Source organism: Nuphar pumila, chromosome 7 (assembly GCF_984573655.1).
Source record: "Nuphar pumila chromosome 7, dmNupPumi1.hap1.1, whole genome shotgun sequence".
Taxonomy (NCBI): Eukaryota; Viridiplantae; Streptophyta; class Magnoliopsida; order Nymphaeales; family Nymphaeaceae; genus Nuphar; species Nuphar pumila.
The window spans coordinates 126086566-126104358 of NC_143255.1; the positions used below are offsets into that span (position 1 = coordinate 126086566).

A 17793-nucleotide genomic window follows, 5' to 3' on the forward strand; every position below is an offset into this window, starting at 1 on the left:
GTGCAACACCTACCTTCTTACGTATCTCTTCGTTCCGAATCTTATCTTTTATTGTATTTCCACACATCCATCTAAGCATCCGCATCTCAGCTACACTCATTTTTTGAATATGATGTCTCTTGGCAGGCCAACATTCCGTACCATATAGTAAAGCGGGTCTAATAGTCGTCCTATAAAACTTTCCCTTCAACCGCAATGGCATTCTACGATCGCACAACACTCCAGTAGCACTTTTCCATTTCATCCACCCAACCTTTATCCTATGATTTACATCTCCATCAATTTCTCCATACTTTTGAATGATGGATCCCAAATATTTGAAATAATCATTCACCGGTATATCTTGCTCACCAAGCTTCACTACACTCCCATCACTACTTCGTTGCTTACTAAACCGACATTCCATATATTCAGTCTTACTCTTACTCAACTTAAAACCTCTAGCTTCCAATGTCTGTCTCCATAATTCTAACTTAGCATTAACCCCAGCTCTAGACTCATCAATCAAAACAATATCATCAGCAAACAACATACACCACGGTACATTTTCTTGAATTGATCTCGTAAGCTCATCCATCACTATTGCAAATAGGAAAGGGCTTAAAGCAGATCCTTGATGTAACCCAACCGTTATCGGAAAATTGGTTGTCACCCCTCCACAAGTGCGGACATTGGTTACTACTCCTTCATACATATCTTTAATTATACTAATGTACTTGAGAGAAACACCTTTCTTCATCATTGTCCACCAGAGAACGTCCCTAGGTACTCTATCGTATGCCTTCTCTAAATCAATAAAAACCATATGCAAATCTTTGTTCCTCTCTCTATATCTTTCAATAAGTTGTCTAAGAAGATGTATAGCTTCCATAGTTGATCTTCCAGGAATAAAACCAAATTGATTCTCCGATATCATGACAACCTTCCTCAACCTAGACTCAATCACCCTCTCCCAAAGTTTCATAGTATGACTCATGAGTTTTATACCACGATAGTTTGTGCAATCTTGTATATCACCCTTATTCTTATATAAAGGCACCAAAGTACTCTTCCTCCACTCATTAGGCATCTTATTTGTTCGCCAAATCAAGTTAAAAAGATTTGTCAACCATTCTAAACCTTTCTCTCCCAAGCATTTCCAAGCCTCGATAGGTATACCATCTGGGCCAACTGCCCTTCTTGATTTCATTTTCTTCAAAGCCTCTGCAATTTCTTTCTTTTGAATCTTGCGCATGAAGTCACGATTTATCTCATGAAAAGGAATGGAGAAGTCTCCAAGATCTTGAGCATGACTATCATTAAATAGCTTATCAAAATAATCTTTCCATCTCTCCTTAATCTCCTCATCTTTGACTAAAACCCTTTGCGTTTCATCTTTGATACATCTAACCATACCCAAATCCTTCGATTTCCTATCTCTCATCTTTGCAAGCCTATAAATATCCTTGTCGCCTTCTTTGGTATCCAACTTGTCATAAACCTCCTTATATACCTTAGCCCTCGCGTTTCGAACAACTTTTTTAGCTTCCTTCTTTGCTATCATATACTTCTCCAAATTCTCATTATCACGACTCTTACTTAGATTTCTATAACACTCTCTTTTAACCTTAATAGCTAATTTGACATCCTCGTTCCACCATGATGTATCCTTACCTAGTGGTGCACCGCCTTTAGACTCACCCAATACCTCCTTAGCTACTTTTCTCATACCACCCGCTATCTTATTCCACATTGATTCTGAATCCTCCTCGAGACACCAATCAACTTCCTTAACTACCTGCTCTACAAACATTCCTTGTTTAGCTCCTTTCAGTGCCCACCACTTAATTCTAGGATCTATCCTATGTCTATCCCTTTTGCGGCATTGTCTAATTCTAAGATCTAAAATTAAGACTCTATGTTGTGTAGCTACACTTTCTCCTGGTATAACCTTACAATCGATGCAACAACCCTTATCTCTCTTTCTAAGTAGGAAAAAATCTATCTGACTCGTATTAACCCCACTTTTAAATGTTACTAGGTGAGACTCCCTCTTCCTAAACCAAGTGTTTGCTAAGATCATATCATAGGACAAACAAAAATCTAAAATCCTTTCTCCACTTTCATTTCTTTCTCCTATACCATAGCCTCCATGGATATTCTCAAATCCATCCCTACTAATGCCTACATGTCCATTAAGGTCACCGCCGATGAAAAGCTTTTCTCCATAAGATGTCTCTTGTACTACTCCATCTAAATCTTCCCAAAATTGATGCTTAATGGAATCATCTAAACCTACTTGAGGTGCATAAACACTAATAATATTAATAATATCCGTACCTAATACTAATTTAATAAGTAAAATTCTATCACCCTTCCTACGGACCTCAACTACATTATCTATAAACTGACGACTCATAACAATCCCTACTCCATTCCTATTCCTATTTATTCCTGTATACCAAATCTTATATCCCCAAGGTTCTATCACTTTAGCTTTCTCACCTACCCATTTGGTCTCTTGAAGACATAAAATATCAATCTTTCTCCTACACATAACATCTACTAACTCTACCAACTTACCAGTTAAAGACCCTATGTTCCAAGTGGCTAACCTAATTTTATGGTCTTGGACTAACTTATTTACCCCCACCCGTCCAACAAAGTGAGGGAACCCTTGCCTATTTGACACCACACCCGGGCGTCGGTGTGACGCGTCGCTTCTGGGCGACGACCTAGCAACCCTTGCACATTTATCACTGCCTCCGGGCCTAGAGAGTACAGCGCGTCGCTCAGTAGGGAACGCCCCAACGAAATTCTCATATTGGTTCATTTTCATAAGATATGACAAAGTTTTTATGCTGGCTGTCACAGGCCTACCGCAACCCTCCTCCTTTATCCGGGCTTGGGACCGGCAGTGTATAAACGGCTATTTGATCATAAAAAAAAACTGTGTATTTTTATTTTTAAATATTTTTTATAAAAATATTTTTATATTTTTTAATTTATTTTTTATTGCCACGATTTTGCCAAAAAATTGCCAGATTTATGATTTTTTTTCAAATTCTCACGAGTTTTTGATAAAAAAGATTTTGCATGTTTGTCACTATGGTCAGGGGGTACTCTAGAAATCTTTTTTTTTTTTTTTGCTTTTTACTAAAACAATGGAGCCTTTTAGGTAATTCCTTTTTTACCACTATCTTTTCTGTTTTTTCCTATTGCACGTGTGCTTGTCTCCCCCACTTTAAAACCAAGGATCTTTGATACCGACTTTGTTTAATTAAGGTTTTATGAATAAAAAAACAATGCTTTTTTCAAAAGAAGCCATGTCCCACCACCGCTATATGGGTGCACTGTGTGGCCAGGGAGGTGGTTGTGAGGGGTGCTGAGAGATGAAGACACCAGATCAGATCAAACCTCACTGGTGCATAGATGAGCCCGAGCTCGAGGTGGGTGACCTAATGTAAGGCGGTCGTGGGGCCCACCCAAAGTTTTTCAAGCCATGTCCCACTCTCCCCTTCTTGAGCCTTCCCTCAATATGCTTAAAAATAGTGATTCCCATGAAGATAATATGCTTAAAAATTAATAGTGAGTCCCATGATGATAATCTAATACTCTCTTTAATTATTTTCTTCTTCCAATTATGCATCTACATATGACATTATGATCCGTCCAATCTTTAATAATTTTTTCAAAAGAAACTAAGAAACAAACAATAGTCTAACAACTAATCAAACTGCCTTTGGCCTTTCCTCAACCAACATTGGGAGCCCACCGGCCATTCGAGCGGTCATGAGTGGCACGAACCGGGTTTTGTGAGTATCGACCGGTTTGAGTGCGAACCGGCGAAGAACGAAGGCTGCAACGTAAGTCATCTCTATGAAGGCGAGGTCCTTTCCGAGACACAGTCTGGGCCCGCCTTGAAAAACCGGGAACTTGTAAACCGAAACCGTTTCTCCTTCTTCACCTCCATTTGACAGCCATCTCTGTGGCTTGAATTCCAGGCAATCCCCACCCCACAAACTTTCCATTCTTCCCATCCCGTAGGGAAAGTAGGTTACCCTACTTCCCTTGGGGACGAACGTCCCATCAGGAAGGGTATCATCATTCTCAGCGTGTTTAGAATCCCAAGGCACAGGAGGGTACAATCTCATGCTTTCGCATAGACAGGCCCTGAGGAATTTCATTGCTTTCAAACCATTAAAATCTAAGTTGTCACCTTTAGCATCAACTTCTTTCACTAACTCTTCTTGCACCTCAGGGTGACGTGATAGAAGCCAAAAGAACCATGTTAGTGCTGCTGAAGTTGTTTCCCTCCCAGCCATTAAGAAGCTTATAACCATATCTCTCACTAGCTCTTCACCTCCATCCTTGCCGTCGGTCATTGATATGAACCTCGATAAGAGATCGTTGCCGCCGGCCATCATCTTCTTCTTGTGAATCATCTCCGAGACGAGGTCATGAACCGTCTCGATCGCTTCCTTGAGCCGCTTCTCCGATCCGATATGCAGCGTGCGCTTCACCTTCCACACCAATGGCAGCGGAGCGGCCGCCCTCCGGGCACTGATTTCTGATGCCACATCAAATGCACGCGCCAAGTGGCATGTCGGCATGGAAGGAAGTAGCGATTGTGGGTCCGTGCCGAACGAGAGCTTGCAAACCGTGTCGAAATTGAACCGGTTCAGTATCTCTTGCAGGTCGATCCACGTCTTGGTAGCACACGCTGATTGCAGGAGAGGTAACAGACGTTGGTTGGCTTCGTCCTCCACGGTTTTGAATGCATAGTCTCGGAGGGACCGAGTCGTGAACTCGTGACTCGCCACCTTCCGCTGCTGGTGCCAGAGCTCGCCGTCGACGTTGAATATCCCCCGGCCGAGTAGATCGCCGAGGATAGCGGTGAAGGGCCTCCCCTTGGGGTAGTTGTGAAACCGGGTCTTGAGAATGTGTTCGATGTTGGCCGGGTTCGCCGTGACTATGATAGGGATGGAGCCGAGTCGGTCTATGAGAATGGTTCGAGTCGGAGACCGAGACAATAGGTCAGTGTACCAATCAAGTAGACGGTGGCGATTGGCATAGAACGAGATCAAGCAACCCAAAAGTGGGTAAGAGGGAGGGTGGTAGACATTCTTCTTAGCACTGAACAGAGAAGAGGAAAAGAAGAAAAGCGATGCAAGGAACACGAAAATCGTAACTAGTACAATAGCAGTCACCATCTTTACAAATTTTATGATAACGAGAGGTGAGCCTAGATCTTCGTGTGTGTGTGTGGTTTAAGGAACGAAGGTGGTGAATGAGAATTACTTCACTGTGTCTATTCCTATGAGATGAAGGTGGCGAAAGATCTCTCTCTCTCTCTCTCTCTAGGGGATGAAGATGGTGGAGGAGATAGAGTGAATCTCTCTGTCTCTGGGATGAAGGTGGAGAGAGGAGAATTGCTTCACAATATCTCCCTCTCTCTATGAGATGAAGGCGAAGAAGGAGAATTGCCTCTCTCTCAAATAACTACTGGAAATACGCAAAAAACAGGCGAAAGAGATAGGGACGAAGCTGGTTAGCAGAGACATTTATAAGGTGTAGAGAGAGAGAGACCGACAACCACGCGGGGTACCCGACGTGGAGCGTATTTCCCACACGTATCCAAAACGGCTCTCCCCCATCGACTGCGACATTTTACAGAACGACTAATAGACAAGGTGAGGTCAGTAGCTTTTTTTTGGCGGTGTTGGTCCACCGCCTAACTAATTATAGAAAGAGTTCAAGGCCAATATAGCACTTCATCATCGACCGCACAGGAATGCTGTCCACGAGTTTCGAAGTCAGTGATGTTCAGCAGTCACTCACACTAATTGAGGGAAGCCCTTATGGGCCTCTCACCATTTCATTTTTTTGTCACGCCAATCTGTCAGATGTCACCTTGATGCCGTTCATTCATGTGATGAATGCAATCCAAAACATCATGACTGGACTCAGCATCTCTTAGGCCTCACGTTTTTTTGCTTCAAGTCATAGATGAGGGTTTTACAAAGGTAGTGAACCTTAAGTGTGCAGTGATAGTAGAAGTGGTTGATAAAGAGTAAGTTATCCTCAATTTGCGTTAAACTCCTTACATTTTTTGAGCTGATGGCAAAGACAAGAAGAAGTGTAATCTATAAGAGCCCAGGGGTCTCTACTAAAGAAATACGTTTATAACATTAGGAGAAAACCCTCATTAAGTAAGCCATCAGCATCTCTTATTCTCTCCATCTCTTTCCCTTAATCTCCATTTATCTTTGTGTGCACTATGAATCTGCTGCAACTGTACTGTACTGAGGCCATCAATCTAAAGTTTTCAAAATGAACGGCTGAAAACATAGGTGCTTTGGATGCGGTTGATCCCATGGATTAAGGGTGACCTCTGATAGGTTACCGCCAGATTTAGCTCTGCTTTTGCATGTGAGTGGTCACATAGAGTGACAAGGACGTAGTGGATGTTTTCTCTTATCTCTACAAAGCAATGAATGAATCTCTGTTTTTTAAAAACAGAAAACAATGTTTGAATTGACCTAGTGAGAAAGATAGTTTTCATGTGTACGTTTGGGTCGGTGCCCTATCTCATAAATTGAATGATTTTGATGTCTCTTCTTCTTCAAAAAAAAAAAGGGGAGTTTCGACTTTGGATGTATCACCCTCTTTTTTATTTTACCTTCAAGAAAATTGGTTTTCATGCCTTGGATGCTGTTGATCTATGTGATGAACGGCAACCTAAACATCATGGTTCGTTTACCTCTTACATGGGTCTCGCAAAAATCTTCAAAGCCATTCATCTTGTGAACTAATGACATCTAAAACACAAAAAATAAAGGCCTGAAAAACAAGAAAAAAGGGTGGTGTTTGGGTTGCCATTCATCTCATAGATGAACGGCATCCAAAGCAGCTCTACCTGATACGGTCTCATCTAAAATAATCCAGTTCGATCCCTCTTGTTCAAGCATGGTTGTAAGATTGTTTTCAAGTCTCGTAATGATCATCAAGAATGGTGTATTCGTTTCGCTCGTATGAACCAGTTCGATCCCTATAGGGTAACTGAAATATGTTTACTCGTATGAACCAAAATTTTCGTAGGTTTATATTCTTTTTTCAAAAATTTTACCATACGGATGTAATTTAGACACTTGGTTTTATAATAATCTAATTACGATCGATGTATGAAAGGATCTTTCAAGGGTTGAAAATCAATGACTTAGAATTTTCATAAATATTATGATGATCCAACAGTCTATGCCTATCGAATGCATTTGCAGGGTTAGATTTGCAAAAAAAAAAACTATGAAAATCTCTATTCATACCAGCAAACATATTTGATTGGTATACATAATTCAGTTTTCCTATATATATATATATATATATATATATATATATATATATATATATATATATATATATATATATATATATATATATCCCTTAAGCGAGTCATACTAATTTTTTTTTTTTTTACTTTCTTAATTATTCTAGTGAGTGGCGAATAATTGATCCCATAAGATCGGAACTCTGTCGTGGACTGTACACACCCATGAGTTTCCACCCAATAAGAATAGGATCACGTGGCATGGAGAGATCTAGATCCACCTGTACCAGATCCGTGTCAGAGGAGTGTCCATGACCAGGGTTGGTGATCAATGGTCAACACGCTACTGACACGTCTACAACCCCAAGGATGACTTTATTGTATGGTTTGGACCTAGTTGAGTATCTATCCAGAGTACGTGGACCAACCCTTTCATGAAAAGAAAATTAAGCAGCATACCGAAATTGGACTCCTTGGGCCGTCTTATCAGCAAAGCATCTCCTTTGACTTGTTCATTATTTTTACTTAATTGTCATTTTGTGGGCTTATGGAGGATGTTCTCTGGTCCCCTTGTTGAATAATGATGCCCTCTGATTGTCACAACTCATTTGAGTCAGTTTATTTCCAACACTATGTATGGTAGATTTGACAGCAGCCTTAGCAAAAAAAGGTTTAACACATCTAGGCTGCCATACATGTTTTTTTTTTTAATTATTCAAATTCATGCCCATAAAAACCCATAATTCAAAATTATACGTAGCTTTATCTTCAATAATCAAAATCATACCTCCGGTAAGTATTTTTCTTTTAACCATATATTTAATAGTCAATAAATTCAAAACTAACCAGTCCCTTCATAAAACATGCTTCTCATTACCCATTTTATCTGTCTTTCTCTCTTTTATTTATATATATACGTGAGAAACTAAAATATGTAAACTGAAAAAAACATGTAATTTATTTTGAACCAAATCTCTAAATCGACGATTCCTGTGTAAACAACTTTCTCCTTTCCTTCTTTCTCCTTTTTCATCCCATCACCTTCACCTCCTCGTCTCTTCTCTGCCGGATGGCCTCCCCGTCTCAGGGGTCCATCCAGGCTGTCTTCCCTTCTTTTCCCTTTTCTCTTTCACCACTTCCACCATCGATGGTGCCACCCAGTCGTTGGTCGGGTTCAACCCTGTCGACGTGGTTCTGGTAGTCGGGAGGCCATCTGCCACCCCTTCCTCAGCTGCGGGTGGCTCACCACAGCTCTTCAACAGTGGACTTCGTCGGGTAGCAGAACTCGTAGAGAGAGAGAACATCGCCAGAATCTTGTCGAAATCATGATCGGTGCTGGGAGGCAAAAGCAAATTTAGTCAATATGGAGATGAAATGGTTCTTATTGGTTCAAACCAACAAACATAGTTTGCTAGTTTACATATTCTAACTATCCAAATATTATATATATATATATATAAAGAGTAGAGCGTAGGTGCTTAATGAAATATGCTCAATAATACATGCTTAATGGGTTTTTTAGGTTTTTTGTTTTATTTTTAAATTCTAACCTTATAGATGTGATCTATGTACTTGATTTTATTGGGATCAGCTCTTGAAGTGTTCAATTCCAACACATGGGTGGGTTTTTATAAGGTTCAAAAAATCAACAGTTCAAAATCTTTGTACATTTTTTAGGCTCTAAATATCATTTTTTTTCATCAAAAACACATGATCCACGTGTGTATTCCCCATAAATCCACCATGCCCAACACATTTATTGGATCGAAACTGCAAAAAAAAACACAGAAAAACCCATTTAACAGGTTTCATTTAGTACCTACCCATTACTCTCTCTCTCTCATAAGATTGAGTGTAAAGGTAAAGTTTTACCTTGAGAATAAATTCATAAGATTAAGTGGAAAAAAAAAAGTCCAACTAAGGAACTAACTGCAAGTACGTTTTAACTATAAAAAAAGACTCATCACATGTGAGGCAATACAACTATATAAGGCCAAGCCCTCTCCATCATCTCTAGCTGTTAATGATAAAAAGTTCCACAGTCCGTGGTCAAAACGTAAGCATGCGTGACACCAGGCTGTTGAATATAGGGACGAAACTTCAGAGCTTTGTTTTTTTGGAATTCCACATCAAAGAAACAAAAAAAATGGAGGTGGAGTCGGTGAGCACACTGTGCCGACCTGCCCGCCTTGTCATATGTGGTTTTAGTCCCAACGTGGTCCTGTAAACGTCCATACATATCCTTTTTACACAAATCTATATCTCTATAGTTCACTCCTAGATTGGCTATATGGTGACCGACTTCACCTTACCCCACCAACTTGCAGAGATCTTAGCTTCCAAAGAGGAGAATTTTGCATTTACAGACCTAAAATTTAAGCATATATTTACAAAAAGAGGCCTCCCTTTTTTAATTTTCTGATGCAGCACTAAGTTTTTCTAACAATCATCAAATAGAGATGCGTATCATTATCCTCAACCATAGGCGGAGCTGGGGGGGCAGGATTGAGCTGTAGCCCAGTCCTGCCTCCAGAAACAGTTAAATTTTTTTTTTTTTTTTGTAAAAGCCCAGTCCTAGCCCAGCCCTGACTGCAGCAAATAGTTTGATTTGTCCATATGAAATAGATTTTTATTAATAATTGTAGCCATTTTTTATTTTATCTCAAAAAAAAATTTCGGGGGCGCCGCCCTTGAACCCCCGACTATCAAACCAGTTTTTTTTTTCCTACACCCTTGTTTGCCCCCGCCCCCCCCCCCATGAATCCTAGCTACGCCACTGTCCTCAACTGCTTGATTCATGTGCTTCATGGCACAATCATGTAAATTAGTAAACATAAAATCAAAATTAAAAATGAGGTTATGAGTTCAATTCTCACTATATGCTTATGAAAGAAAGGGTTTGCCCACAAAAGTTTTTTCTTTTCTTTTTTTGACAGAGAAAGCTGGGGTTAGGCAGACCCCCTGGCAGTTATACAATCATATACCATTGGGATTCAAACTTGCAATGTTCCAACACAAGGTGACTTACACTAACTGCTCCTGCCAGACTAGCCTAGCCCACAAAAGTTGTATTCTTGTCCAGAGGCAACTATGGTTTTGTCACTTATGGGATGATTGCGGTTCGAAACCCAGTGGAGGCATTCCTTTTCCCAAGGACAAAGCCAGGTGTCCTCCCTGGTGGGTTAGGGGGACCTCAAGGGTTTTACCAACTATAAGCATGTCCGGTGGCCTACCTAAAAAATAAGAAACTTTTACAAAACTTTGGTCAATCTAATGTCCTCAGTTGACAGTTTTGGGGGAAAAATTGGGCCTGGATTTGGGATTTAGGAAAAGTTGATGAGTAACATAAACTATCAAGTCAAAGGTGAGTCTGAACTGAGAAATTTTTCTTGAAAAAAAAATCACACATCAAAATCACCAACTTGTGGCCACTAACCTAAACGCATGCATGCTTTGCACATGTATGAAAAGCCTAAAAACCTAAGGAATTAGGCACATGTGCTGCCACAAAGATATCTTATCTTCAAGAGGTTCTTGGCACTTGCAATAAGAGACGTCGGCTGCAAATGACATGCATGATTGTAAAATGAGTGAAGTGGGTTGGTTTCAGTTGAACTGCACAACTGAGTCAGGTCGAAATGTGAATAAACCCTAGCCTGATAACCACAAAGTTGGTCCACATGTGCAGCTATAGTGAAGTTGAAGTATGGCCCAAGTCGCTTAGCATGACAGCACAAGTTGGTAGACGTTTTCAAGTTGATTGCTTGCTTCTCTCTCTCTCTCTCTCTCTCAACTGAAATGCATATATATCTGAACCAAGACTTTGTTTGGTGAATGGGAAAAGTTGAATCTTTAGTGGGCGAGTACAAACTGTATGTTTGAAGTTCGATGCTTCATACAATCTGAACTGAAACGTTTTTTTTGGAATCTGGTGCAGATGACCATATGGTATCAATCAGTTGAAACAAGCAATATCTTGTTGCTCCTGTTTTTTGAAGTGAATATAACCTTACAGATATGATCTACATGGTCTATTTGGTAGGGATCGACTTTTGAATAACCAGAATCTGGTCTGAGCACAAGTTTTTTTTTTTTGTGATTAAAAAATCAACAGCCGTAAATGCACCAAATTTTGGGAGCGTGCGAAAAACTGTTTCAGACATGTATGGCGTGCAAAAGGAATCAACTCAGTACCCACTCACCATCGCTAAAGCTGCTCGCCGTGAATACAATTTAAGTGGCCAGGCACAGCTTTCCTCTTCTTTAGGATCATGCTTCGTATCATCCCTCCAAAACAAACATATGCTGTAATTTTTCCAATCAGTTTTCTAATACAATTCATATGTTTCATTAAAAAAAAATGCACCAATTTTTCACCACTTAATTTTTTTTCTTTTCAGAAAAACTGATTCAAGGATCGATCTCTCACAATTTGACTATGCTGAACACGTCTTCAGGATCAAATTTGAGTCCGAACAACTTTAACATATCATTTTCAATTCATTGTTACTGTATGCATATCCACACCAAAGACTTGTCGAGTATCTATGGCTTGCTTAATAGAAAACCTGTATTAGATTGGGTCTTTTCATGTTGACGTGTATTTAAAGACATTAAAAAGCAATTGCTCATATTGCATTGAAACTTTATAATAAAACATCAAAGTTTGTTTTAGTTAAATTAATTCAATTGAGTGTTTTTCAGTAAATGAGTAATGACAAACCCATCTACAAGTTCATATTAACTAAAAAAATATGCAACTATGATTTTTGAAGTGTTTATGTAGGCAAATATTGGCTACCCTCGTGGGTTCCAATCCCCTTAGTTGAAACTCATTGATGAAAGTCATTTTGACCATCTGACCTCATGGGTACCAGCATGATCAAAATAGCAGGAATCGACCATTAAATCATATTTTTTTATACAAAAACATGTTTTTGGGGGATTAAAACTTTGAAAAATGGTAGGCGGGTTGTTAATTTTTCAACTTTCAGAAAATCTAATATACATGTTTGAAAAATGGTAGGTGGGTCAGTTTCTACTCAACCAAACTCCCACATGATATCTGGAGGCTCATATGTGAAAAAACAAAATGAAAAGAGAGTTTTTCATTAGTGGGTTTGGATTCTTTGGAACCTACAATGGTAGCAAACATTATCCCATATATATGTGTGTATTTTTTTTTTTAGAGAGAGAACAGAAAAAATATTATTAACAAGATTCAGAAATGATGAAGAGAAATCGTCATGAATACAAAGAATTAGTGGCAGTCGCGACCTCCGCTAATTCCTTTTCTTTCACAAATTTAAAAGTGTTGCTGCTGACCCACATAGGATCAGCGGCGGAAAATGGTCGGATAACAGTGGACAATTTTCTCTTCCATTGCTACGCCGGTAGTACCTGTACTCCCACCTCATATAAATCATAGATGTATGTTACACCTTCTAAATCAGGCTTCATAGATGTGTTCAGCATAGATTATTTGATAAGAATCATGCCTTGGATTGTGTTTGTTGGACACAATACGGTTTTTTTTAATCATGAAATTTTGGTACATTGTGGGTCGTTGATTTTTGAAGGTCTTAAAAAAACTTCACAAACATCACAATCACATTATTCAAAACTTGTTTTAACTTAAAAATGCATGTGTAGATCATATCTATATGGTTTGATTAACAAAAGAACTCAAAAATTTTGAAAAATCAAAGCTTTTACTAGGCAGGAGTAGGTGCTCCCGCAGCACCCTATCATTACTAATATATATACATATAGAATCACTAGAATGAGAGAACTGAAATATGAGAACTGGAAATATAGGCATTTCCAACATTTTTTTTGCATGATGAATTTGCTAGGAATCAACCATTGGATCGTGTATTTTTTATGAAAAATATGATTTTTGAATGCTTGAATATTTATGAAGAATATGAGCCATTGATTTTAAAGCCTTAAAAAATCTCATTTATGAATTAAACTAGGATGATTCAAGAGCTTGTTCTTATGAAACCAATCATGTAGATCACATCCATATAGTTAGATTCAAGAGAAAGGAACAAAAAATTCATAAAAATTGTGGTTCACACATTAGTTCTCATATTTCCAGTTCTCTTATTCTAGTGACTAATCAGTCTTAATTTTCAAATATTTTAATTATTATTTTTTAATTGGATCTCTCAGATGTGTTCTACATGGTCTATTTAATAGAAATATGATTTTGTAAGGCTTCAAAAATAGTCACTCAAAATTTTCATAAATTTGAAGACTCATAATTTTTTTTTCATTGAAAGAGCATGATTCATCTACCAATTCCTAGCAAGATCATGTTAAACACATTTCTGGGATGAGATTTACCAAACATGGCTTGAAACATCAAAAACATTTAAGAGGAACCAATCTCTCTCTCTCTCTCTCTCTCTCTCTCTCTCACTCTCTTTATATATATATATATATATATATATATCAATGATACAAACTCTCTTTTAGTAGCCAATGGCTGTAGAGAATCTTAAATATATATGTTCAGCATTTTCATTAAAAGAAAAAATTGAGTATTCAAGAAATAAAAAAAGATTTACTTTCTTAAATGTTACATCTCAATTGGATGATGACATGCCCATGCATGCATCCATGTCCATCCATGTTGGACATGGATTCTTGTAAGGAAGTCATCATGGCATGCTCACACATACATCCATGGAGATGATGGCATGCTCACACATGCATCCATGTTTAAACGTGAATGGGCATGGATGCATGTGTGAGCATGCTATCATCTATATCCATCCACCTATGCATGTGTGAGTGGGAGAGAGCGAGAGAGAGATGCAACATTTAAGAAATACAATTTTTCTTAAATGCTCAACCTTGAAATAAACCCCAACAATTTCTCTTTTAATGAGAATTTGGAAAGCATGTAACTACAGTTTTCATAAGTTGCATACATGTTTAAGATGCATCATACGAATAACATATGAAATCCACTTTGAAGGCACTTTTTTGCAAAACAGTTCCTCACGATCCACTGCATGTATGCTTCTTTTGATACCTCTTTACTTTAAAGAACATTGCTACGTGTATCTTTATACAGTGGATCTTCTAAGGATAAACTACCATAGTCTATGAATTTTTTCTCGTACATAGGAGAGTGACTTTGTTACTGCAGTTTTTCATGAATTTTGTTTTAAGGTATTTCTAACCACATGATCTCTTAAAAACTCGTGACATTGCTCAAGATTAGTAAACCTTTTGCTGCAAGCAATCATGTGATTTTTTTACTTTGTTAATAGATACTAGAACTATTTGCATCCGTTAATTTTTTGTTGTATAACTGTTTTTAGAGATCATTATAGATATTCAAAGGGTTTGCTCAGTGCTACAATAATTTATAAATATCATTTCAGCGGTCATCATAATTGTCTACACCAACCACACAATGTATGACTTAGTTAACAACTTTAAAAATCAACAACCCACAATAAACCATAATACCCCACACAACCAGCTGAGCCTCAATAGAAAAGAGATAAATATTGACAAAACAATGAAATATTGATAAGCAACAAACAAAAATAAGTAATTATATGTTCATTTACATGGATAAAAACAAAAAAAAAACTAAAAAAAAAAATCAAGAAACTAAGAGGCAAACCGATGAGAGATTTTCACAAAGTTGCTACCCACCAGAATATTAGCGGTTGGAGGATTGGGGGGACTACCGGTTGGAGACCACATGAATGCTAAGTATTGCAAAAATAGAACATCCCGATGAAAAAAAAAAGTTGTGAAACCAAACGTCATTTATATGGATGGAATTTTGCAAGAAAAAGTAATTTTGCAATATGAGTGAGAATAGAATAAGAGATTTCTCAATATATGACTTTCACAAATATGTTAGAAATTTACAATACTTCATGCGATACTCGTCAATAATTTTGAAATTATCGAACTTTCACAATTTTTATGATTTTCGTAGGTTTTTCCATAAGTTTCACAAATTGTTTAGAATTTTGCATTCTTTTTTGGAATTTCACAACCTCATATATGATTTTGTTGATGGGTTTGGTGGATGTATTATTTTAGCTTCATGTGAAAATAAAAAATTTGCACTTATATGGGTAAAAGCGATAAGAAATTAAAAATTGAGAACTTGCGATATTGTCGATTCAATGGATTTGATAAATTGTGGGGCATTATCTAAAATGCATAATTTTTGTCATACAATACTATCATTTTTCACACACACACACACATATATATATATATATATATATATATATATATATATATATATATAGAGAGAGAGAGAGAGAGAGAGAGAGAGAAACCATAAGCATAAACACGTGAAATGTCCGGCATGCAATCAGCTTTCAACCGCAACAATTAATGATGGCAACTAATTATAGTTTTTGTTTAAAAAATGTCTACCACTGATCCACATACGATATGCGGTGGACACGTTAGCACGATATATACATATTTCCAGAGAAGCCTTTAGGCAAGCATAATGGAAGCAAAATAAAACTTGACTGAACCACTAAGTATTGAGTCCCTTAAGTAGGCTACAAATCAATGAAAAAAATGGCTAGACCCAACTTAGAGAGAACAAGTTCAAAGGCAATTCCTACCTATATCTGGCCCTACAGCCTAAACTATTTCTTCCACATGCCTTCTGCGACTTCACACATTTAAAAAAACCTCCCTTGACCACATGGTAAGGTTCTCTGATTGTTTAATATTGCCATTCCCAACTTTCATGGCAAAAGGATACTGCACCGCCCTTTTAGGAAGCACAAAATAACAAAAAAAGGGAAACTTTTGTTTAAAGATGCACCTTTTGCCTGATATTCCAACAAAAGTTTTTTAGAAAGACAAATCAGAACCCAACTTTTCACCAGATTGTCATATAGAGACATGAAGTCAAATACATGGTTAAGATCTATGTAAAGGGTATTTAATACAATCGTTTGTACATACAATTTAGTTTTGCAATCTCAGAATCCCACTCAATCTAACCTCTTAGATATGTTAAGCATGATCGATTTAGTAGGAATTGATCCTTGGGACATGCTATTTCAATGGCAATAACATGTCTTTTGAATTGAAAAAGACGATGCATTCATAGCCATCAATTTTTGGATTGCTAAGAAAACCTGTATATAGGTCAGATTCCAACTATACAAAAGTTGGTAATCACTAATAAAAACATATAGATCACATCTATGGTGCTAGATGTGAGGAAAAGAAAAAAGAGAAAAAAAAAGTGTTTGCTAAGTCGATTGTAGCAAACATTAACCCCCATATAAATGATCAATTTTAACTTTTGGTATGTTAAGGCATGTTTTGGTTATTTTACTATGGAACAAGGGTAGTTTAGTAATTTTATTATGCATAACTTATGGTCGACCTGAGTAACTTCAACTGAAGTCACTATTTGACAGTTTCAATGACAAGGTAGGTCTTCAAATGTCGTTCCAAAAATGATGGACCCTTCTTAGGATATGAGGTAAAAGATAGGCTTTAAATGAAATATACCTAATGAAAAGGCTTGTCATCTTGCACATATAACCTCCATTGGTTCTAAAGCGGTGCCTTCTTTACCAACTTGAAGCACGTTGGAATCATTGCTCTTTTGTGGAAGCCCCTCTTTTTTTCCCATAAACATAGAGAAATTGAACAAGAAATCCAGCCATCGCTTACTTGGTCAAGGGGGGCATTGGGTCAGCACATTAAAGGTCCCTACTACTCGGTGTGACATCTTATTCTCCATGTGCTTTTTTTTAGGGTTAGGGTTTTTGGTATTTTTTAATTAACATTTGTTTTAGGTTTTTATTATGATTTTTTTAATTAGCATATGAAATCGTAAATGATCTGCAATGCAATTGATGCAGTGCATCTGTGTGCATCTGCCGATGATTTGATGCTTTTGTTTTCCTCAAGATTGATCAACTGTTGAAGATAATTACATGATTCTTGTTCTTTCAAATTTATGTAACAAATTTGGGTTAAAAGGCTGTAAAATCTCATCAAATTTAAGGAAATAATCGTTAAGGGCTTCATTATCAGGATCATAAAAAGAAGGCTTCATGATTAAAAGTCAGCTCTAAATTTATACTTGAACATGAGAAGATGCTTATTATTTTGTTGGTAATCTGGTGAGTTTAACCCTATTTGTTCAATAGGGTAATCTTCATTTTTATTGTGCATTGGAGCAACAAAGATGATAGCAATTATTTATGAATCATGTTATGTATACCGGATTGTATTTCTTGTTTTGTATCATTAGTATAAGAGTTGGAGTTGTCTCAATGTGATATTTTTTTCTCTTGGTATTGGTTGTACAATGGTAGATGCTTTTATCGATAAAATGAAAGAATAAAATCAATATTTTTATTCTTTTGGTATCAATTTTTTTTTCAGTTAGAATAATGTATAAATTATGATGGTTGTTAGGGTTTAAGTTTTTTATTTAGTTTTTTTAATAGCATGAA

General features: G+C 37.4%; 1 pseudogene; it reads right to left on the reverse strand.

Moving 5' to 3' along the window:
• Positions 1-3580: 3580 nt before the first annotated feature.
• Positions 3581-5510, reverse strand: LOC149833403 (cytochrome P450 94B1 pseudogene; annotated as a pseudogene).
• Positions 5511-17793: the final 12283 nt, after the last annotated feature.